Source organism: Dromaius novaehollandiae, chromosome 3 (genome assembly GCF_036370855.1).
Source record: "Dromaius novaehollandiae isolate bDroNov1 chromosome 3, bDroNov1.hap1, whole genome shotgun sequence".
Taxonomy (NCBI): domain Eukaryota; kingdom Metazoa; phylum Chordata; class Aves; order Casuariiformes; family Dromaiidae; genus Dromaius; species Dromaius novaehollandiae.
The window spans coordinates 23,044,324-23,067,497 of record NC_088100.1 but is presented as its reverse complement, the minus strand read 5'-3'; the positions used below and the strand labels follow the sequence as shown (position 1 = coordinate 23,067,497).

Below are 23,174 nucleotides of genomic sequence, written 5' to 3'. Positions count from 1 at the left end.
AAAAACAGCACCACAGCAACAGCAAGGAGAAACTCTCTGGCAATGGCACTACAGGCAGTCAAAATCTCCTCTATTAAGTGTTACTCCGATTTGCTAGTTTTCTGTTCTAATAAGACCTAGCTTTAGAGTTTTAAGTTTTTTCACTTACAGAAAAGTTAGAACAGTTCCAACTTAATATTGAGGCTGATCATGGTCTGAGCAAGGCCAATAAAATCACTTACTGCTTTAGGGAAGATTCTCAGTGATGTATATCAGAAACATTTTAGCAATGTCTCAATAGGATCAATTTATACCAACTGAAGTTCCTGTCCCTTGTGATGAATCTGCTTATATATACCAGTTTTAAGAAGTAGTCTGAATGTTGCTTCACTACTATTTTGTTACATACAGTTGGCAGATGTGGAAAAAAAATTGTGAGTAACTTTTATGAAAGCTCAGAGACAATTGTAGTGTGTCCATCATTCAGGGCAGCGGTTATGGCTGTAGCAGCAGACTGGTGAATAATGGGTTTAGTTCCGTGCTTTGCCAAAGGCTTCTTAAGTGACACGAGGGAAGTCACCGAGCCTCTGTTTGATTCTTAAAATAAGGATAATGAGCTTTTCCCACTTCAGAGGGGTGCTCAGATGAAGACTGAAGCAGGCTGCTGTAGTGTGGATCACATTAGTTCACTCTATTTATGTAGCAGGATCACATTAGTTTATTAGTGTGTACATACACACACACACACACACACACACACACACACACACACACACGTCTTTTCCTAGTGATGGACAAATTTCAAGAGCCTCGCGCAGGGAGTTTAGATCAACATCCCAAGATTCATGTGCTTTCCTAAAATCAGCAAGCAATAAAGCTTGTTTAGAAGGGGGAAGATGATGTAAAGATAAATATCTTTACAATATACTTTCTAAATCCATCTAGCACAACTAGTGGAATATTCTTCCTAGGTATTTTGCCGCTTTGGCATTCAACATGTTGATTGTGAGCATATATAAGTGGGCTTGTTTGGAATTTTGTTTTGTATGTTTAATGAAAGCCTCTTTGAGCAGCTTTACTACTTTCCTTAATTAAAATAAAATAAAGCGGAAAAGGAAGACATTAATTTTCCTGCCAGAGCTGCATTTAGCCCTAAGCACTTTGAGCAAGGCATAGCCATGCACAATATGTTACATAGTAATTCTGCCTCAGTAGCACTCATGATATTAAAGAATAACCATGAGTCAAAGAGACAGTCAGCCTTGCACACAGACAGATTGACACAGCTTGGTGCAACTTTTTTCATCCAGAATCTGGAAATGCCTGCTTGTGAAACTCTGGCAAGAATAAGTCTGCACCATGTGCATCTCCTTGTAAGTTTAATTGTCTGTGTGTAAGCTATTAAGCTACCTTTAAGAGTGACTTTTCTTATCATTTTCCTCCTTCTTTTGCAGCATTCTAGCTCAATGAATACAATTAAATCAAAGAAACTTAAGCCAAGCCATGGTAACTTGAGGATTTTGACCAAGCCTGTAGCCAGAGCTGATGAATAAGTTTAAAAAAAAAGAAACAAAGATGTTTGGCTCCAAATCCGTACCGCTTTTTCACAGGTGCTGAACTGCTCAAGGAAGAGATTCTCAACAATTTCCTTTAGTGTGGTCCACACCTCTTTAAAAGAAACATGCTGATCTCCTGCCATCATTGAACCACAGTGCAGACCCCATTCTCCTATATTTTTCATTATTGTATCTTCCCTGTAGTAAGTACTGGAGTTACGCTTGCTGAAAAGGGATATTAAAAAAGCATCTAATAAAATGTTGCACTAATAAACAGGGCTGGTCAATCCCATTGAAACTGTGTGACAGATCTCCAGCAAAACCACAGATATTTCTTAGTAGAATTTATATAATGACTACCTATTCAGTAACAATAATCAAAAGAACGCTATATAGACAAATCGAGACAACACCTACAAAGAAAAGGCATTTACTGAAAACTGGCACAACACGGTTCGTGTTTCCACCTTGCATGTCAGCACCACAGCGCAATGAATCAGCATGCACAATGCAGTGGTTCTTTATGGTTCTTTAGATGGTGTATCTATCTCCCTGCTAAAAAGGGTTAGCACACTTTGGTAGGTCCTGTGTGAGTATATTCAGATAATTTAACTGTAATACAAATCATGTGTTGCCTACATTATTGTCATCAGGATACCATAAACACCCTTTTTTATGGTGTCTAACTTTTCTTTTGGAATTCTATAATTTCTTGAGGTATTTGTTCTGGGTTTGTTCTCATAGAACTTGTAGTTTAAATATACACAATGTTCATTCTCCTACAGCTGTAGATGTCTGTGGACTTACACAGGTGTCATTTTGCCAGCAGAAATTAAAAAAAAAAAACATGCGACTGCATCATTCTGCCACTGCTGTGGGGCCGAAAACACAAACACTTTTGGTCTCTACAGGGGTGCTTCTGCAGCATGGGAAGAACTCAGCATTGCTAGGATGTCTCATTCAGGTAACCGGGAAGATAATCTACCAACATATTACAGGGACTAACTTGTACCTGGGAGCACAGTGAAACCCTCACTTGTCAAGAAGGAAGTGTGCTGGCTCATGCTCCCCACGAAGGGGAGCTCCTGGAGGACCAGATGCTGTGCCATGTACCAAAAACATCAGGGCCAGCTGCCTGCTGCGGAAACATTCCTCCGTGCTCATAGAAGACATTCTCTGCGGAAAAAACAGAGCTCCTCCACTCTCCAGCGTGAGCGACTCTCATTCCCTCTTTGTGAGCTGTGCTTGGGGCATGGAGCCACACTAGCTGCTTAGGTGCCTACTTGTGCTGATACCTACTGGATGCCAGATTACAGCTAAAGGTCTGGACCATACTGAAGATGGACACAGAAAAAGACATGAGTCTTATTGCCTCTATAAAAATATTATTCCTCATACTGAAATGTCTTTTAAGTAGCTTACCCACATGGTCAAATTTAAGTTTTCTTTCAAAACAAAAGTACAGGAGGTGAATTTTATCAAAATAGTTATGAAATATTTCAGTTTACTAAAAACTACGTTTCCTCACCTGAAACTTTTCTGTGTCACTTGTGAAAATTAGTGCAACAAAATTTCCAAATACATCAGAATAAAATAGATTAGGTTTTAAACAGAAGAAATTCAGGACAACTTTGAAATTTCAGATCTGGATTTCATTTTCCATCCAGGTCTGTCCTACTCTGCTTACTTCTCATGAGGAAAGGGAAGATGCAATTGCAGAAAAAGTGTATATTACTGAATTTTCTATTTGGTTTCCCTATACATCCCTACCAATATTTCTCCATTTGTATTATCTAAGCCTTTTTAAATTACTGCTCTGTACCATGATTGTCACATATATAAAGAAGCTTTTATTTTAAGCATCTCCCCAAAAAGCTCTGAAATCAGAAATATACACTGCTATAGATATTAAGTACATCACTTCAGCTATTTTCTTAATTAAAAGAAAAGCACTGTTTTAAATCATCTGTACTAAAATACTTTTTGATTGCACAGGCTTGTACAATAGCTCAGAATTACAGAAGAGATTACCAGATGAATGTTTACCTGTCTTTTTATAACAACAATATCTCATAAAATTGCTAAATAACTTGGTGGAAAAAAACACTACTCCTTGTTGAAAGTGGATTCTAAAGAAATCTACTTTCTGCAGAATAAAAATGGTGGAAATCTTCCACTGTTCTAGGTTATCTGACAAGCTTTGAATAGCAGTGTAGGAAAAGGGAGCCCAGCATTCTGCCTAAAGAACTAATTTTGGTATTGGGATAGGTATATTTAACCTCTGTAGTACATCAGTGGTGAGTGAAATAAAAATACTGTTGAGCAGAGGAGGTAGGGAATGGGCGCTTTTGTGGGAATGAGCAATCTAGTCCAAGCTAACACATAAGGAAATCAAATCAGCTCCCCAGACTAAGCCTTAGTTACAGTGATTCAGACTTGGAATAATTTAAACTAATGTCTTAGTGATTGAAAAGATAATCTCCAGCTTACAAATGCTATCACTAACCCCTCCACCAAACTGGATCTCCAGTTTTACAAGAAGTTTTTACTTGTAATATAAACATGCTCTTATTAATCTACACACATCAATGTTGTCTTGCTGAAAACAAGGATTTTGCAACTCTCAATTCAGATTTATGCTTCATTCTTGGGCAAAAAGCTTGCTTTGTTTTCTCCCTCAACAGCAGATGCTACTCATATCTTATTACCACAATACATCTATCTGCCTTATATCTTTTATTTGGGCCATATACTAGGCTATGTTCTTTTCTTCATTTAAGTTTGCATCACCACTTTTTTGCTTTATTTTTGTTTTAATAGAGAGAAAAGAAAGCTCTAAAAAGTCTCTCGCTGATGTAAGATTGTTTTAATTTTGATTTGTCCAGGTCCCTTTTGATGCCTCCATGGATAAAACATGTGAGGGGAATCAAGTGACTTTCAGAATATATATTTTATAATTTTCCATGAGCATTCCCATTAATGTTATTTCGAACCTGGTGAATGTATGAAGAGCATCTAACAGATTCTCCTGACTTCCAACTTTATTCCCTAAAGCCATGGATATGATTTTTAATAGCTGCTACATGAGTCAGTAAGGGCCAAGACTGTAGCTTAAGATGGCATTGTGTTGAGCAGAAAGAACCAAAATTATCTGGCTAGGGGTAGGGTTACTTTTACATCAGGGTACTTTTACTTCATTCAGATTTTGCCCATTAATAAATACCCCAAAGATTTGACTGAGAGGATTTTACAAACTTACGTCAAAAAGTACATCAAAATCGGATAAACATCACTTTGAAACCAGCCTATAGAATTCTCAGTCAGATGTTTAAACTATTGATTTTGTAGGTTTAGGGACACTTCAGTAGATCCCTATCTCACTTTCCTTAGAGACTTCTTTATTTTATTGCTATCACATTCTATATCACTTCTCCATATGGGTGTCCTTCATTTGAAGAGAACAGCTGCTAGCAAGGTAATCACAGTGTCCCCTCCTGCGTCTGAAACAGCAGCTAGGAATCCTGTTCTTTTCAATCGCTATTGTTCTGATCACGACACAATATCGCTGGATGAAAAACACCACTTAAATTTAAGCATGAAAACATTAATTTAAAATGGTTTGTTTGGAAGAATCTCTATTATTCAATATCCAAAAAAGGTTTGATCTGTTCACAGATTTCAAAGTCTCTGTAGAAATCACAAGCACATCAGCTTTGTCTGAATTCCCTCGGAGCAGGGATGCAGGTGCCGTAGCCACGTGAGCGGAGCTATACAGACCCACAGCCTGTAATTCCATGGGACTTTCATCTGTTCAAAACCAGTTCAGATTCTTACTGGCAAGCTACCTGGAAATTCAAGGGCAGTCTCTTTTATTTTCAAAGTAACTCATTTGAAGACAGGCAGTTACAATAATTTGTGTTGTACATTCCACACGAGCGAAAACTCCAGAAAGTAAAAAAAAAACATTTTATTTCACTCTTGGAGAATGTGTGGGGAAATGTTGTCATTGTATTCAGAAAATTAGCAGTGAAAAAAAGAAAAGAACAGAACAGGTAATGGTTGATCTCATGATACCTAACTGCTAATAGTATTTGGAATAGAAATAAGTAAAGTAGGAACTGTACTATTAAATTAACATTATTTTGTAACCTTCATAATTTTGAATATCCAGGTGACTTCCAGGGCTCTAGGCTACTTGTGGATTTGTGGAGAAATTCCCTTTTGTTGTCATGCCCAATGCAGTAGGACACACCTGGAGCCTATCAGGCTAACTATATTTCAGAGTGTTTGAAAACTAAAATATGAGTTGCCTTCATAAAAGTAAGCTCTATAGCATAGAACATGTTAAAAAGACTTGTACTTTCAAACACTTCCTTATAGTAGTCCTAAACCAAATCACACCAGTGGCGGTATCTTTTATATATTTGCAATTTCAAAGCCTTAATTTTTGGAAACTGATGCAAATACAGATGCTTTATTAGGCCTTTAAGGCTGTTCCTGCTTGACTACTGTTATAATTTTAGTTTTGAATGTAAAGAAATGAAAAAAAAAAAAGGTTGAAGAAGAGATCTGAAAGCGAGCACATTGGAGGCCAGCCTCCCTGCTTGTCTTCACTAATTTTTGCATGCAGAGACTCTTTCAGCGGGCATCTTCAAACAGCCTTCCAGCAAACGGACAGATGAGAGTCGAGGGAAATGCGTGCCCTTCTGTGAGCACAATTTCCCCTTCCTGAACTTACACAGAAACATTTATGGGCACCATCAGACGTAATTTCTATCAATTTATGTCAGTAGTGCTTCCCAAATATAGTAAGTGGGCAACTCCTGCATATTTATCTCAAAAAAGACAGCCTTGTGCTATATGGTGAAGTATCATCATTGCTATTTTGCAGGGAAACTATGTGACTTATTGACAACCAGAAATGTTTTCAGCATAGTCGTATCTCCACCCTCCACCACGGTACCTGACAAACTCGTCCTGCTCTTTTTCTAGCCAGGTAATCATTTATCATTGTATTATCTGCTGGCAGATAATGGCATGAGCATAAGTGAAAGAAGAATATCTGAATCAGAGCGATTAATCTGGTAAAGAAGTTAATGTGACTGTTTTGTTACCTTTTTGAAGAATCATGTAGCGGTCCCACAGGGGCCTGGCTTACAAAGATAGAATAAACAGTCATTGCACGAAAGAGTGAAGACTGATTTATGAAATGGTTAATTTGTAACCCTGAGAAGAGTTTGGAGGAGGCTGTTAATACTTGGTGTATAAATTAGGTGTGGGAATTTAAAATTAACTTATCAACAGTTTTATTTAGAATCCCATTACTATACAATAATTATTAGGCCAAATTTCATCTTTTCCTCATTTAGTTATTTAAAATTCAGGCAATACTTAAAGGAATTACCTGAGGAATTATACACCTATATTTAAAACAATTAGGTCCAGAGTTCAAGCCCACCACTAGAGTTCTGGTGTCAGAGTTCACCATTAATCACACTGCATGCGCAATTATGATCTGCGGGAAGGCCTCAGCTGGTTTTGAACATCCTTTGCGGCTCCTTGGCAGGATTTCGGAGGAGGCGGATGCTGCTCTTGCCACCGCTCTGGCTGAAGGCGTGCATGTGTGTGTGCACCCGCAAGCGCGCGCCTGCCTCTGCTCACATACCACAGCATTCCTGCATGAGACCAGGTACAGAAGACACAAGATCCCAGGAGGACGACAGAAATCAGAAGCGAATCTCAAGATTATGTTACAATAAATGCATATCTGTTCTTGCTTATTAAAGCACAGATGTGTCCATGAAGCCCCAAGGTGAAGTCAGACACGGAGGGGTTTAATACCAAGCTGTCAGTGTCTGGACAGCTCTGCCCTTCCTGGGAATCCTGCGAACGACAAGCAGGCACTCGCTGCACGGCAGCCGTACGAGGCACCCATCGAAGTAGTGCTACACCTAGCTTCGAGTGAGACTGAACAGAAAAGGCTGAGGTGACATGCACAGCCCCAGGAAGGAGGGTTTACTAGGTTAAAATACATTTCCCTTTTGCCACAGAGTCCGATCAAAGACCACTAAAATCAGGGGGAAGCTCATACTCATTTTGATCGACAGTGCACCCAAATGCACAAAACTACTTTCTTTTATAAGTCAACACTGTAAGACACAAAGCACCCCAAAGGACTGCACAATGCTAGATGCTATCACTCAGAAGTGTTTTATGGCATTCTACTTCCCCTCCATATGCTATTTTAAAATCTTTATATTTAAGTATCCCAAACCTGGTTTGATCTCTCTCATCAACCTGCTGAATCCATTTGATAGCTGCCCTGTAAACCCTAAGGAACAGGGGATCACCATTGCTTGCTACTATAAAAACAAGATCTTACTCATACGGTGCTAAGTTCCAGAAGTCTCGATCCTTAATTTGAATGGCAGGTGTTGTTAGAATGGAAATTATAACTACAAACAAGCCATCCTGCCCTGTAGTAATGTTAAAGAGAAACACTGGATCAAACCTGGTTGCAAAAATCGTGCAGATACTTGCTCCCTCACAAGAGGTTATTCATTGGTTATTCATTCTATCTATTTTAGGAATCCGGTGTTTAGATTAGATAAACTTATCAATCAGGCTTGTTACTATTTCTTTGGCTGTGGCTCTGATTTAAGAGGCTCTTACTGGATGTTCATCTTGCTGCTGGTTCCAGCTCTTTTGCTCTAACAGCCTCAAAGACCCCAAGTCGTGCTAATGACCGAGTTATCTGATATACTTTAAAATGGAACCATGAAACTGTACAGTCAAAGAAAATGGAACTATGCAAAAAAAAAAAAAAAGCTCATTAAGCATGCTTGCATGTGCTTTTAGAAAAGCAAATCTCTTCAAAGCTGTGGTTTAGAGTGTGGTCACAGAAACAGCTAACTCAACACAACTGGGGGTAATTCTGGTGGGGACCAGGAAAGAACAAGTAGCTGTGGGCAGGAGGAAAACCTCTTCAAATGGATCTGCTAAAGCAATAATGAAATCATGCCACAACTTAAGTTAAAGAGGCCACCAGGCATTTGTACCAAAACATCACCAGCAACAAAAATACATCAAAGCTTCACTCCTCTTCATTGAGCCATTGAAAGAACGAAAAAGGAAGTCTAGAGGGGAAATAGATGCTTAGAAGGCAGTTCAGAGCAGTAACAGAAATTAATTGTCTGATTGTAAGGTATAACTTATCTTTCATTAAGCCTATCAGAATGTATATGGATTATATGTTTATAAGAAAAATACCACTGACTCCATATAATCAATAAAAATGAGAACCCCTACGAGATTCAGCTACTTTGCCTGCCAGTCTTTATGATATTACAGTATTATTTCTCTTGGTTTAAGATGTTTTCTCCCTTCAGCTGCTACTAAGCCTGCACAAATGGGAAGACACCAAATGATTGCACTGAGGAAACAGTGAGACTGAATAGATACAAAATGCTGTCAAACACACCGAGTAAACAGAAAAAATATGCCTTTAATTTCTCCCAGTTCTTGGCTATTACTTCTATCAGCAGTTGGGCGGATGGAAGGAAAACAAATCAGATGTGAAAATGATTGTGAAGATGAGAATATCCCATTTAAAGAGATATTGACAAAATCTGTACGATGAAAAATACATAAAGGAAACTGGGATTAGCAGACGACCTCTGGAGAAGGGTAGAGAACGGCCCCGAACCCCGTGCCCTACCGCTGCCATTCAGCCCAGGCAAATGGCGAGGTGCATGAGGCTTGCAGGCGGTTAACCCAGTCCTCTCCTCTGAAGGGAGAGACGCAGAACAAAATGGGCTTTCTAATAACAAGCACCTCCCATGAACAGTCGGATTCCCTCAAAAGCACCTGGATAAGGCCCGCTCCTCAGTGCCCGGCCGAGCTCGCTGCCCCTCCAGCGCAGCAGCCAGCCTCTGCCTGGGCTCTGCTGTCCCCAAGCAGAGCAGAAGCCCAGCGAGGGAGTTCCTCTGGCTTTGTGCTGGATTCACACCTGATCACAATCCCCTGGTTTCATTTCTGAAACGCTCAGGCGTCTGCTCGGGCGCCTTGTGCGTTCAAAGCACGAGCCTGCAGCGGGGGGCCGGCAGCCGGGCCCCGACGCCGCGGCACGCTGCTCCCGCGCGCGTGGCCAAGGACCACCGTCAGCTGCTGCCCGGAGCAGTGTGTGGGAGTTTTGCCATCCTCCGCACTGCCTTACGAGGATATTTGTCTTAACCCCTACAGCGTGCTCCTGCTCCTCCTCTCTCAGGGGAAGGCACGCAAGGTCTGGAAGAGTCCTTCCTCCTCGTGAACTGGGGTGAGATGTCTGCCTGCAGGAACAGTGCAGGGAGCTGACGTGAAAAAGCAGCCTGATATCTCCTGGCCTGTTTTATTAAACGGTGGGTTGCCCTCATCATGATCCCAGTCAAGACAGTAAGTATTTTGCCATCAGCTTTGGCAGAAGCATGTTCAAGCCCTAGATATCAAGGACTTTATGATGGCGGGTCACCTAGAAGATGAACCAAAAATTTATAAGGGATGTCGTTGCTCTCATATCAAGAGACAAACACAGTGGTAAGAATCGGGAGGACAGACAACACATAACTGTTTTCACAACACATTACTATACAGATCAGCTAAACCTTGAGTCTAATGACAAAGAATGTCTTTCTCAGAAATTGCACGGAAATGCATGATCCATATGTGATTTTCTGCTTTGGATCTTCTTCATTCTCTCTTCCTTTTGATGGGCAGTGGTCACCTCTAAATCTTTTTGACTTTGATTCAGCAAGTAATTATGGCTACCATAAATGCTGCAGTTATTAATTGCAAACTGTAACTCTTAAGATATTAATGGTGACTATGATGCAGTTTCACTTTCCTTGAGTAAAAGAAATCTATGAACTACTACGTGCTTTTCTCTATATATCACTAAGCGCTCTGCTGTAGTTGTCTGACAGTAACAGACTTGTTACCCTATTTGTGCCTTGGTAATGTACTGCTAAGAGGAATTAATAGCTTGCTAAGCAGAATTACTTAGCTGCCTCCTGAATACTTTGCTGGCATTCGCACTGTCCTGTATGATTTTCAGGCTTTAATATCAATTTTGCAAGTGTATCTGTCAAAGACAATTAAATTATATAACAGATATAATTCATACCGGACCAATGAATGCAAATCTTTCATTGTTGCAGGTATGAATATTTTATACTACACAATGAGAAACTAAAAGCAATTCAATTTGATCTAGCCATGGGCTCTCTAGTCCAGGATGTGTGGTCTCATGCATACTCCACCCCTTCGCACTGACCTTGGGCAGCATTTTGAAGTGCATAAAGAAAAAAAAACGAAAAAAAGTATTGCCTGTATTCAGAGCAAATGAAGCTGGCAAACCCTTCACCATACTAAAGTCTTATCAGTGAACAGAGCTTCCTTTTAAACTGAGTGTAAAAAGCTGCCTGATTTTCCTTACTACTCACAAATATTTTACCAGTACTTTACTCCTGATGGCAACTAGAGAACACAGAAGTGTGGACCTCATATTTTTTCTTTAGTGAGCATGCTTTAGCTACCTTAATATTCACATCTCAAGAGGGTATCAAGATATCTATCTGATCTCATTTATCCTATACTCATGAAACTTCAATGTATGTAAGTGCAATTATTCTTGATTTTCCCTGATATACTCCAGTTCAGATTCTAGACATTCTTCTAAAAAATGTACAATCTAATTATTAACTATATAAACTTATTGCAATGATTAAGCTAAGAGCATAATATTAAGTGTATAAGAATGTAAATTTCAAGCATAAAGATCATAAAGTTTTCAAAAAAATATGGCTAAGATTTCTAACGTACTGGCAATATTAGACTGCTACAAATACTATCAATAAGGAAAATTTATGGAGCATGACTAGTATGATGTAATCTATATTACATAGTTGTGTGACTCCTGGATATACAATTTAAAAACTTATTAGATAAAGCAAAAGTAGAACATTGTATGCTTTGTGCTATGGCCATTCCTCCTTCTCTATATTTGTTAAATTCAATCAATAACTGTAGGTATTGTTTTAAACATAACAGATGGAATACTTTTATTTATGTCCTTCAGCTTAATTATTACTGTAATTATGTTGATTTTCTTTCTTATTACTTGTAAATTATTTTATTATTTTTAAAAAGCTTCTGTAAAATTTGCTGTCCTTCAATGCAAAATTATAAGGCAGAGGCAAAATTGATAGAGAACTATTAACAACATTTTTTGAAAAAAAAAATTAAATTGTAGGTGGACTATGAAAAGCAATGACTACACTATCATTTGTCCACATTTATTCTCTGAAAGATGCATGCTGCAAACCACTTGCTATTTAAAATTTGATCAGCTAAGCTACATAACAGTTGTATGACTGAATTATAGAGCATGTAATTTGGCCTCTACATTCAGTATATGCCACTCTCCTACAGGTTTTGCTTAATATGCATAAATGAAAGCTATGGAAATGTCTTCATTTTTCTAGATCACTTTAAGAGGCATTTACAGTGAAATAATTTCCATAAAGCATATTAAGCAGATCTAGTTATGCAATCTTTAGACAAAAATAGCCATTATTCTGTGGGTTATTTGCAAAAGCAAAGGATAACGCCTGGTGGTATGCTACTGCTTAATATGCTTATGAGCTGAGGTACCTTTACTTGCCTTCTAGCATTTTAAAATCGCATGTTTAATTCAGAACTGGATGCCTGCAGTCACAAAGTTTGCTAAACATGTAGATCTTATAAACCTAGTAAATATTATTTAATTGCTTTTATATTTCAGAGCATACATTTTGAAATGTACTGCACTGGGCACTAAGTGATCAGGTTGATCACTTGTTGCTAAATAAAGAGGATGTAGGCTGTCTCAAATGACAGGAAAACATGACAGATATGGATCCATGAACAACATCTGAGCAAATGCAAGAGCTAATATTAATGCATGTCTGCAAAATAATCACTTTGGTAATACAGAAATCAAACCTTAAAATTTCTTAATAGAAGTGAAAAAGCTGCAATAATTAAAATCTGTGAATAGATCACAGTCAGACATATCTTTGTTCTTATTTCATACAGACCTCACTTTTTTTCCCTTTTTTTGGCTATTTTCCTGAATAAACTTTTTGAAAGTGAGCTATTTTACTTGATCACTGGAAACAGCCTATACTGGCAAATACAGATTTTTATTTTTATTTATTTATTTATTTTGGATAGGCATATCCTAATTAGAAGGACTTAATGGAAAAAACCTACTGTTGAAAAGTTTCAGACATGAGGGGCGGGGTGGGGAGAGAGAGAGAAAAAATACTTCCCAGATCCAAAGGTTTCAGTCCATCTGAACACTGTTCACTTGCTACAAAGTTGCCCAGTTCTAAAGCCAGGACTGAATGAATCTTACCAAAGGAGACCTAGTAACCCAGTGATCCTCCAGACCTCCGCTTAACTGTACGTTTCTCTAAAAAATTCTTAGACCAAATCTTAACCCTTACTGTACAATTAAAAAGTTAGCTATTTGAAAGAGTGCACATTATGAGTGTGATGACAGCACTGTTTTAAAAGCTTTTTAAAGAATATTTCTATTTGATAGCATTTTTGTTCACAATATTTCTACAATATAATGCTATCACTGTGCACCTAATAATTCTTTTTTCTTCTTTTATCTCATTTAGTGCACTTGCTAAGAGGTGCTACCGAATCTTCTTCTGCACACTGCATTACAAAGAAAACTGTCTTTTTGTAAGACATTTTCTCCCCACTGCTTTCACTTAAAATAATGGCTCTTGTAACTGTAGGTACATGACTGTATTCATTCTCAAATGAAAACTGAAGCCCTTCTACTTTATCCAAAGTGTTAATCCCCAAAAGATCCTTGCCTTTCAAATTGTGTTCACTGTAATAAACGTTAATATTGAACTGAACTTATCTTATTTTAGCGTCACATGTTAAGTTGCAATTTTGTGTGCATGGTCTATTTTCCTTTGTATTGTTGAAATTAAAGAATATGACAAAATGCTGGCAATATGATTAAAAATAATAGAGTAAGAGTATTTTACTTAAAGACAGTTCAAACCTATCGCTTTCATGGGGAGGAAAAAAAACATGGTGCAAAGTACTGGGGGGAGGGAGGAGAAGAGCATCTGTTGAAAATTAACTACTTTAAGGTAAATTAACACATAATTTTCTACCTGATGATATGGTGCTGTAGAAAGTATAAATTGAAAGCATGAGAGTAAGAAATGAGTCATCTTTGACTTACCGTATTAAAGACTATTGTTGTATTGCAGTCAGCATCCAAATACAGAGCATGAAGCTTCTCACAAATCAGAAAAAATATACAATCAATGAACAAATCAAATTCATTGTAAAAATAAAGGCCAGAGATTAGAGTATGTATCCAAGGGTCTGGTTAGTCACAGCTTTGACCAGCCTGCTACAGAGCTCTGCAAAACAAGTATACTGCAGCAGTGTGGCAAGCATAGGATTGCAATGCATGTCCCATATATTCAAGCATAATAGAAAACATGGTCTGGAGCTTATTCCATGTGGAAGTGGGCTTTGTTTTGTGCAGGCAGGAAAAAAAGGTTGTTTTTCCCACATAATAGAATTAGAAATGAAGATTTTTCTTGATTACTGTACACAATAATTCCCCAGGATATCAATTACATAAAGCAGGTGCCTCTGTCTCCTGTTTCCCAGATAAATGCCTGTAATCTCATTTCACAAATGATCCTATTTAGACAGGAGCCACCTATTGTGATGATATCATTTGCTCTAGTATCCATAAATGGGCAACTTCCTACCAAACGTCATGACCACTGACGACACAAATCTTTATAATATTGAGTGGGCAGGGTGGTTGATGGGGTCCCATCAATCTACAGCGGCTTCTGCTGATGTGATATCATGAATCCTGCATTATCATCTAAAAGGCTGAAAATGAAGAGAAACACTAAACCTATCTGGTGGAGCTCATTTAAAAAAAAAAAAATCCTTCTAGAGAGGTAGCAAAGACAAATAAGACATAACCACATTGCAATGGCACCTTTTCAAATGCCTCGTGCACTCACAAGGATACTGGTAGACAGGAACAAAATCCCTCTCCGTTAACAAGTGTAGTTTGCACTTTCTCTCTAACAAATAGTAGATACTGTATATCTTCTTTTGTTGCAATTGCAAAATGCACATTGACAGCAAAAAGGGCCAATGCTTCAAAGATGCACAAATTAGTCCACTCATATGGAATATTTTTAGAATTAGCAATTGCACGCTACAGTAGCTTGGAATATAAACTTTGTAGCAAATTATCCTTAGACTGTTTGAAATCAGTCTGCTAGACTGGTTTGCTCCATGGTCTAACTGCATGTAAGTATTTCTCAGATCAATGTTTTCTTAAAAAATCATTCCATTAGATACACATATTTGAGAAATCTTATGGTAGTCACAGCTAGCTGAAATCAGCTGCCATCTCCCTGCTTTAACAAACTGAGATCTGAGGAGAGCTAAAGAAGTGGTGATACAAGGTTCCCCTGCTTCCTCACCTTTTCCCCAAGGGACTCTGTTTTTCTTAGTGGCTAATGCAAATTGAATGAGAACTTCACATTTAATATTTTTCCAGGCAGAAGTTGGTTAAGAATTTCAAAAGAAAAGAAGGTTCTTAGTTTCAAAAAGTTACAGAGGTCTAGGTGCATTTTCCAATAGTATCTCCCAAAACCATGGTTTACATAGTCCTGCTTTGAATAGACTGAGCTGCATCTAAACAACTCCTTTTTAGTATGCAGACAGAAAGGCATGACATTAGGATCCATCCACATTAGTGTTTGAACGCTCACTCGAACTTCAGTCAAGCTAAGGTTTCAGGGTAGAAAACTTTAATGCTTAAAAACACAAAAACTGAGGTGACTTTATATACATTTCCACTTACGTAGTTCTATCACAGTACAGTCCACTTTGCAACACACAGCTCCTCTGCTCTGGAAAACCCTTGTTGTATCTCTCTTTTAGTTCATAAAAGGGGACCACCCTTCACTAAATTTCTGTCTTACACATAAAGAGGGTCCCAAAAGTAAGTGGTGCAAATATTACTAGTAACAATAGGTCCTGGCCTCTTTCAGAGATGACTACTACCTCAGTGACTCACATCACGTCTAGATGGGGTGAAAGCAAAATTTGAGCCTCCCCGTTACAGCATCCATGGCTCCAAGAAATAGCTATGCTGTCAATGGAGAAAAGTCAGTGGATTTGCTAAAAACACCCTAAAGAGAAGAAGAACTTCAATGGAGACTGAAATCAACAGAGAAACACATTTCAGAGCACCAAATAGTAGTTTAGATGTGAGCAATACGTGATTTCCTTCTTCCCCCTCTCCTGACTTTGCTCGGCTTCAATATAGTGCTTGTTGGCCTTTGGAGATTTGTTGTCTAGGCAATGACATAAATACAGTTTTGATTCTGGGGATTGTAGCCCCTTCATTTCAGTACCGGGTGGAAGTAGAAAAGCATATACTCTGTGTGCCCAGATGGCATAAATATTTTCCATGTTTCCATGACAAAAGATAAAGATAATAAAAGAAACAGAAAGTGGAAGCATGTGTGAGTGTAACAGAGATCCATGGTCTAGAAGTTTCTCTCTTGGCTAGATAAAAGAAGATGAAGTGGGAATGAGGAAAGAAAGGACAGAAAATAGCTAAAATGAATATTCATCACTGCTCCATCAAAGTTAGGCTTGCCTTGGGAAAAGACCAAACAATGTCAGATCTTCTTGGTAACATAAGAAGACTTTTAAGGATGTTCCAGGACACAGTGGGAAAACATGCATTTTTTTAAAACAGTAACCTGAGCGAAAGGATGTCACCACTCTCTGTGAACCTCTTGAGCCTACCATAGCACACAGTGAGGAGCTTAAAGCAAACACAGCTTTCCCATGCAGAGGAGGATGCTAAAAATGGTCCAGTGGAAGATGCCTTCCTGATGGTTCTGATCTTTGGTTAAAGACACTTAGACTTTATGAGAGAGAGTGCTAAAGAAAGTGGACCGTTATTTCCAAGCAGTTATCATTTGTGTAGGGCAATACTGTGAGAAAATGTCCCAAACATATTTTTGTCTCAAGAATTGCCTAGATGATTACACTAAAAGGAAGAGTCGTGCTAGTGAAAGGAAAGCTGTTGTATTCTATCTAGGGGTGACTGTCATAAGCTTCAACACCTAATGTTAAACAAGCAAAAAGGGGATATGTGACACAAGATAAGAGCCTATCCCTCTTAATGTCTTTGCTTTACACTTGGAAAACAGAAATGGAACTGATGATACTCTAACAAACAACTGGAAATGTCCATAGACCATCTTTGAAATTTCTATGGTCTTCCTTTTATTAGGCTCATTCTTTTCTAGCATACTTGGAAAGTAAATCTCTCCACACATTAAGGCCAGTCTATAAATCTGCACATTCTTAGGAGGTAGTCTCTTTAAAGTAGAGATGGAAAGAATTGATTCAGTTAAATGAGGTTTATCTGCTAATTTAAGTAGCAAGAAACCCTGCTGCCACCAATAAGTACCATTGTAACTTTTATTAATTAGTGCGAAAATGCAAAGCGAACAAAAAATTATATTAAAAAAAAAGAATGCAAAGCTTTCCTTTTAAAATGCAAACAACAACAAATCAGTACCAATAAAAAGGTGAATTCTCACATGACATCCTTTTCCAGGTGCAGAGTAGGAGAACTGTTCCTGCATGTTGTGTGATGCTTCCTTTAATGGTGATACTAAGGTCACCTCTTGTTTGTGCTTATTAACAAGGAACGTGAACACTGTGACAAAGAAAAACCTTACAAGAACTTGCACCTCCACTCATTTCTGCAGCAAGCAAACAGGAAAATTAAGCGAGACAAGGACATTTTTGTCTGCTATCAATTTTATAGTTTACAGCTAGGATTAGAAATACTAAGGGCTAAACACGGCATCCTCCTCCTTTTAGCCAGGTCTACCTGTGTCTAAAATTTCTTGAGGATTTGAGCCTAAGTCATAGGACACACTGGATGGACATTACTATGAAAAGCATCACACAGATGTGCTTAAGCAAAGATTTTCATTTAAATCCCTCTGAGATTCACCACTATAGCAAGATCACAGAAAACTCCAAAGGGGGTTTTCAACCTCTTATGCTCAAATGCAATTTGGCATACTATAATAATGATACTGAAGAACAACCTGCAAGTTTTTAATTACTTGTCAAAATCCTATTACTCCCAACAAAAAGCTAGATGTATCTATGGCCTACATCAGTCCTCCATAAATTCTTAATAATAATAATCACAATAAATGATTATTTTATGGCCAAAATAATCAGGAAGAAAACTTTGTTCGTGAGCTCGTTTGTATATCACCAACTGCAAACCTGGTACCACAAAGAAAACAGGAATGTTAATTTTAATTTCACACTCCATTAGAAATACAGCTGTAAAAAATATCTAGCAAATAAAAAGTGACAAGTTCTGATGAGAAAATATATTATTTTCATCTCCATATGAATATTAAAATAATGGAGAGCAGAAACATTAAAAATTTTAGGGGGCACTTCACTTCGTTTTTCAAAGCTCCGTTAGCTCATTTTTTAATTGACAGGGTCTAGCATGGTTTGCAACTAGTGACCCTCCTAAATAAATCACCATGGCTTGGGCGATTGGAAGGAATGGATAAAAAGTTCTGTCTAATGTCGTTCTCCATTTGAAACCGAGAACTACAATGCACATTACTAAGTCCCTGTATGTTCAGTGCAACTCCCCACTGCTCTGAAAGGGAGCTCCATTGAAATACTTATGACCTGAGAGGCTGTCCAAAATGCTGCTCAATATAAACCATAACAAAATACTCTCTTCTGCCATAAACTTCCATACTGCAGGATGCCCAGTAGAAAGAGCCAAAGGTCAGCTGCTAAGAAGACTTCATCCTCATCTCCTACGAGTCTAACTCTTAGTGCATTTAGAATTGGTATTCTCTATAAATTATAACTATGGTGACCAAATATTTTCATTAACAGGCAGATAATTCATGGAGAAAGAGTCTTCTCCACTGAAGATCAAAGTTACAAAATGGTCTTATCAATGACCAGCACAGCTATGGTATGGTCTTAAGCCTGTGCCATGCAAAAAGAGGGTTACTGCAGGTTAGGATATCAGAAATGCTTTGTAGGCCTGTATTATTGCCAAGGTGCAAGACGCCACTGTGAGCAGGACTGCTCTGTGAAGCTTTCCATGACCCATCTGGAAGCAAGAGTGTGAAAACATACTTCTGGCTGGCCTGCAAGGCAAGTGCTGAAGAATGGCAGCAATAACAACAAAAAGTGAGAGACCATACGGAAAGACCATATACCAATAATAACACAAGAAAAAGACCACAAATACTTTCTATTAAAGATGACAAAACAGTTCACTTTTTTCTTCTTACCAATATCTCCAGAGGGCTTAATTTAGAGGCTCTTAATAGCCTACCTTTTCTTTCTTCCTTTTCAGAGTCTCTAGCCCTTTTCATTGCAGTAGTATTTCCAGAATGTACCCAACAACTTAGTACCTCAAAGTGATTATTGGAAAAGAAAAATAAACAGTAAACACTTGCCCTCTCTGTGATGACTTCTTAGTTTATACCTGTTCGGAAGTCTCTCAACTTTATAATACTAAATTTTATCACACTTTATAACTAGGGCTTTATTTTTACCAAACTTACAAATATCTTTCTCAGGTAACATTGCCTCAGAAATCACTGGTCTGAGAATGTCAGCATTGTCAGTGGGCTTTCTGAGCCTCTATTTTTTTGAATAAAAACAGTTGCAGGTAACTTACAATAAATGACAGGCTTTTATCACCGTAACCTTCTGTTTCCCAATCTATGTCACATCACAAGCACAGCTTTTTCATTTGCATTGCAGTGTTTTCTTTTTCTTTGGAGGGGGGGAAGGGAGGAAGGGAGGAAGGAATGTCTAAGTTTGTATAGACTAAAAAGTGACGCAGGGCAATGTTTTCCTATCTTAGGATTTTATGCATTCCTGGTGTCCTGAAAGATGAACAGTAGACTTTATGACAAAATTAAAAAGGCCATTCTTAAGAAATTATTCTGGGAACTATGGAAAAAGTATAGAAAAGAGGAGGGACTTGAAGATGATTTAACGATGGTCAGGTTCTGGCTAAATCTTATATCTAGGAATTGACACAATGCAGAACCCAGTAGGTCTTGAAGGAGGACAATGGTACTGTCCCTTTGTACACGTGATCAATACGCCCCTCACATGCAGAACATCTCAGAGAATAACAATGGGACAGGACTGCGGGCTTACGACATGCTCATGTCAACTGTATGCAAGGGGGAAAACATGTAAGTTTCTCTAAAGCTGGAATCTCCCTCTTTACACTTGACTGTAGTGACCACAAATTATAATTATGAAATGTGAAGACAACAAAGGCATAGACTGGAATGCCTAGGTTTGAGCTTCCGGGTCTTAAATGCATGGTGTACATATTGCATGTTTGCAGAGGTGAACATGAAGCACTGTAAATAACTAAGAATACTTTGCACTAAGGTGAGTGTAAAGAAATTCAAACACAGGTAAAACATCTTTTCTAGGTGTATCAGATCTGCACTGCGAAAAGCTTGCTACTCGTTATGCTCAGCCACGGAGGCTCTTGCCAGGTATTAGACTAAGACCTAAGAACTAAAATACTGGTAAGCAGTGAACCTACCAGGACCAAGCTCCTGGTTACACAGTTTGAAGACAAAAAAACCCACACCTGAATTATGAAGTCTGAATTCCTGGAAATCATGCTCGATAAGATTTCCTCTAATTATTAAGCTTTACTGAGCTTAATATGTCTTTTTTAATATGAGCTTTGTATGTCTTAAAAAAATAAAAGAATTGGAAAAAGGAATCCTTCACTTATAATACAAGCTGAACTTCTACTTGAAGAGAAAAGGAAGATCTGAGGTTTTTAGCTCAGATAGCTTTAGCTTTGTGAAAAATACAACTTTGAGATTTGGCTTTCTATAAGAAACCAAGGAGAACGAACCAGCAAAAAAGCAAAAGCAGATAAAGCAGATTTTGGGAGGAGGGGGAAGAGAGACGTATGTCAGTGGTGCAGACAGCCAGAAAGCTTTGTCAGGGACCTGTGAGCCCAAAGGATGAGGCCCACACACATGGGGCTCGCATGTGGAAGCACTGTACTGAGTTGTAACAGCTGGAGTACCAGAGTTTTGGCCTTCTCAAGTTGAAACACATTGTGGGGATGGACATCATGTTGAAGTCCTTGTTCAGGCTGATACACAGTGATCCAAGATGATAAACTTTGTTCTGAAGGTGAAATAAAGTCAAATTCTGTAACCTCAAAAGCTGCCATGAGACAAAATAGTCATCTTCTGGCCATATCTCATCGCAGGCACTGGCACTAATCCATTTCCAGGCATCACAGCTCATAAACTGAGAACTATTACAGACTCCATAAAGTCAATCAATACATTAGTTAAGTGAGATGGAACGATTTAGCTCTTAGGAAAAAGTATGCAGCTCGCTATTTTTTTGTTGCTGTTTTTGAGCATCTCAGAATACCAGATTAAACCTCCAGAAAGCTGAGTTCAAACACCAATGCCTCGCTACATTCTCTTGAAAGAGAATCAGGAGACCAGACTTTTTGTTTTGTTTAAATAAACTGAGAGGTCTTTGTGGCAAGGACTGCCTGCTACTTACTATCCATTTTACAAAGCCCTCTTGACTGGCCATTCTTCTGAGGCCCTCCTTAGTGATGAATATGTGTAACAGCTTAATAATATACTGTTTTCATCCCCTACAAATTTGAGAAGTCAAACTTTAAAGTATCAGCATATCACTGGTAAGCTTTTCAAAGGCTGAAAAGCCTGCAGTGCATCAGTGAGTTCTCCCCAGCGCCAAACCTGAGCTAGGTCCAAAAAAACCCCTACTATGGTAATGGGTGAAAATGTGGTGCACTAGATCCCAAAATACGCAGTAAAAATACATTCTGATGCAAATTCTCTTCAATTTTACATGTTAATTTAAAGTAGCAAATTAAACAGCTGCATGTATTACAAACATCAAAATAACAGATAGTGTATGTTGACTTATCACAATACTTAAGAAACTTACTTTATTAAGGACTCTGCATTTTATTTTAGAAACTAAGTTGAATTACATTTAATGTTTCTTTTTAGGGGAAAAACATTCACAACAAAGGCCAGGGAAACTGCTTTTTTGTAATGAAATAAACCCCAGAATACTTCAATGAAATTATTTACAATATTCAGCCTTACGGTATTTAGTATTAAAATAGATAATAATTTCATATAATAGCACTTAGACCTTCCTCCTCCTCTATTAGCCTACATTTTCATTTCAGAGAACCTTGCTCCCGCTCCAAAACAAACTTCTCAAGCTGACCTATACTACCATTTTTAATCCATTTTTTTACTTGAATAAATCCAGAGGCTTCTAGCATAAGCACTGTTAAAATGTACAGTGGAAGGACTGTTTAGCAGGGCTACTAAAAATAGTGAAGTTATTTCTGACACAGCAAACAAAATAGTAAAAGTATGTTTTCAATAAGCTACTTCTCTTAATTTTTGTGCTTCTCTCAGAAAGACAATTGGTACAAGCCGATCCATTAATAGCAGTATGGAATAACAGTAAAATCCTCTAGTAATACCTCATAAAAGCATATTACAGTACATCTGTCAACTGGCTCTTCTTTAAGTGTGGCTGAGGGCCAGAGAATGATATGACAAAAATGTGGTATCACCGATAGATTATTTAGCCCTGCCAGTTCACAGAGGAAAAGCATCAGCAATAATATTAATATATATCCCATGGCAACCTTTAATGTTTTGCTAATTTAGATTGCACCTCAGTCAGAAACTTGGCACAATACTGTTGTGTTTCTGTGATTCTAGTCCTTTATGTAAAGGACAATAACCCCCTGCATCAGCTGTTCTTCGAAATTGCCCAAAAAGAACCTACCAATGTTTGATAACTAGGATTTTGAGGACTAGAACTGAAGCACACTGGCAAAGCTTGTATGTGTAGAAGTCACTATGGTTACTGCCTACACTTGGTTTGCCTCCAATAAAATCTTTCATTTCCATAAGCATTAAAATTCACCAAATGCACCAAAATTATTCAGACAGAAAAAAAAAAAGCTCTGTGCTTTATAAGTAGCTGTGTTGCTTTTATCTTTTTCAGTTTAGGCCCTTAGTTGAAACATATTAATACATATCTGTTTACAGTGAAAATTACTGCACTAGAAACCTTGCAATGGAAATGCTTTATTAGATAGAACTTCAGCACTGTAGGAGGAACAGCTCTGCTGTTGGCCAGGGCGAAGCCGAAAGCCAGCACAAGCCATCCGGGATGCCGAACGAGAAGCATTAGCTGTGCATTTAGCAAGCCAAATTCAGACGAACACACTTAGTACTACTGTAAATCTTTCCATTTTTAAGAAAATAAAAAGTTGGTCTTCCCTGATTGTCTGTTGTAATAAGAAATAGCTACGCATAAAACTTTTTTTTTTGTTTTGCTTTATTTTATAGCATGATACTTCCTTTTAGAATTCTTACATAAATA

At 38.1% G+C, this 23,174-nt stretch overlaps 1 protein-coding gene across 4 annotated transcripts in view; it reads right to left on the bottom strand.

The window, feature by feature from the left end:
• DLGAP2 (DLG associated protein 2) overlaps positions 1-23,174 on the bottom strand; it is a 467,574-nt gene that overhangs the window by 320,739 nt on the left and 123,661 nt on the right. Inside the window, exon 1 of one of the 4 annotated variants that reach the window (XM_064508532.1) lies at positions 13,825-13,969. The exons of 2 other annotated variants lie outside the window; for them this stretch is intronic. The gene's annotated coding sequence lies outside the window, so the exon portion shown is untranslated. Of the gene's footprint in view, positions 1-13,824; positions 13,970-23,174 lie in introns of those variants that run through there. One more of the 4 variants, XM_064508533.1, reaches the window with a different exon arrangement.